Consider the following 2383-nt stretch of genomic DNA (forward strand, 5'->3'; position numbering starts at 1 on the left):
GAACAACAAATACACATCTATCAACAAGTGAATCTAAAAATCAAGTGAATAAGTAATCTGATGAACAGAATAAACTGGTGAATATAATAGAATCAGGGGCATAGAAAGGGAGTGGACTGACTATTCTGGGGGGGAAGGGTGTGGAGGTGTGGGAAGAGACTGAACAAAAATTGTACGCCTATGGATGAGGACAGTGGGGCGGGGGGAGGTGAAGGGCTGAGGGTGGGGTGGGAACTGGGTGAAGGGGAGCTATGGGGGGATAAAAGAGGAACAACTGTAATAATCTGAACAAGAAAGATTTAATTTAAAAAAAATAAGCTATTTAACCCAACAACTTAAAGAGCTAGAAAGAGAACAACAAGAAAATACCAGAGTAAGTAGAAGGAAGGAAATAATAAAGATTAGAGTAGAAATAAATAACACAAAGCCTAAAAAAAAATTAATGAAACCAAGCGCTCATTCTTTTGAAAGGATAAACAAAATTGATTAATCATTAGCCAGATTCATCAAGAAACAAAGAGAGAGGATGCAAGTAAATAAAATCAGAAATGAAAGTGGAGAAGTAACCACTGACGCCACAGAAATATAAAGGATTGCAAGAAAATGCTATGAACAACTATATGCCAACAAGCCAGACAATGTAGATGAAATGAACAAATTCCTAGAAAAATACAATTTTCTAAAACTGACTCAGGATGAATCAGAAAACATGAATAGGCCAATAACAACTGATGAAATAGAAGCAGTAATAATAATTATTAAAAAATAAAAACTCCTAGCAAACAAAAGCCCGGGTCTGGACAGCTTCAGAGGGGAGTTTTACCAAACATACAAAGAAGAACTAACACCTATACTCCTCAAACTATTTTTAAAAATCCAAGAGGAAGGAACACTTCCAAACTCTATGAGGCCAGCATTATCCTAATTCCAAAACCAGATAAAGACACTACAGAGAAAGAGAATTATAAGCCAATATTCCTGATGAACATAGATGTTAAAATCCTCAACAAAATATTATCAAATTGGATCCAGCAATATATTAAAAAGATCATACACCACAACCAAGTGGGATTTTTTCCAGGGATGTAAGACTGGTACAATACTCGCAAATCAATAAACATGATCACATAAACAAATTGAAAGACAAAAATCACAGGACCATATCAGTAGACATAGAAAAATCATTCAACAAATTCTGACACCCATTTTTGATAAAAAAAATCAGCAAAGTGAGAATAGAGGGAGCATATCTCAATATGATAAAGACCATGTATGACAAACCTACAGCAAACATCATACTCAATGGGCAAAAACTAAAAATATTTCCCCTACGAACAGCAACAAGACAAGGATGTCCACTTTCACCACTCTTATTCAACAGAGTACTGGGAGTCTTAGCCACAGTGATCAGACATGAAGAAGAAATAAAAGGCATGCAAACTGGAAAGGAGGACATAAAACTCCCATTATTTGCAGATGACATTATATTGTACCTAGAAAACTCTAAAGACTCTTCAAAAAAACTACTAGAATCAATAATTGAATTTGACAATGTAGCAGGATACAAAATCAACACCCAAAAATTGATGGCTTTTTTATACACCAATAATGAATTCTCAGAGAGAGAAACTAAGTAAACAATCCCATTTATCATTGCAACAAAAAAAAAATTAAGCTACTTAGTAATAAACTTAACCAAGGAGGCAAAAGATCTGTATTCCAAAAACTACAGAATGTTGAAAAAAGAGAAAGAAGAAGATAAAAACAAGTAGAAGAATATACTGTGCTCAGTGATTGGTAGAATGAACATCATTAAAATATCTACCAGGTGTACCGGTTAATAATGTGGATTTTTTCAATAGATGGAGTTACACATATGTTGATATGTATGTGATTTGAGATATACGCTATTTTGTTGTATTGACAACAAGTTTCAAAGCTTCATATGTCAAATTTGCTGAAGGTGTTAACATCATAAATATTTTTACATTTAAAAATGTCAAATTTCGTGCCAAAAAAAAGAGCATTTGCTGGAAGTTTTAATTTATTACTTTATTTTGAAGAAAAGTGCTGCTGAATACTTTGGGAAGCTTATGGTGAACATGTTCCATCTCAAGATATTTGTGAGCACTGGTTTAAACGCTTTAAAAGTGATGATTTTGATGTGAAGGACAAAGAATGTCTAGGTCAACTGAAAAAGTTTGAAGACCAACAATTACAAGCATTATTGGATGAAGTTGCGTGTCAAACTCAAAAACAACTTGCAGAAAGATTAAACGTTGCTCAGCAAGCAATTTCCAATCATTTACAAGAAATGGGAAAGATTTTAAATGAAGGAAAATGGGTTGCCACATCAACTGAACGAAAGACAAACGGAAAACCG

Source organism: Myotis brandtii, unplaced genomic scaffold (genome assembly GCF_000412655.1).
Source record: "Myotis brandtii unplaced genomic scaffold, ASM41265v1 scaffold367, whole genome shotgun sequence".
Classification (NCBI taxonomy): Eukaryota; Metazoa; Chordata; class Mammalia; order Chiroptera; family Vespertilionidae; genus Myotis; species Myotis brandtii.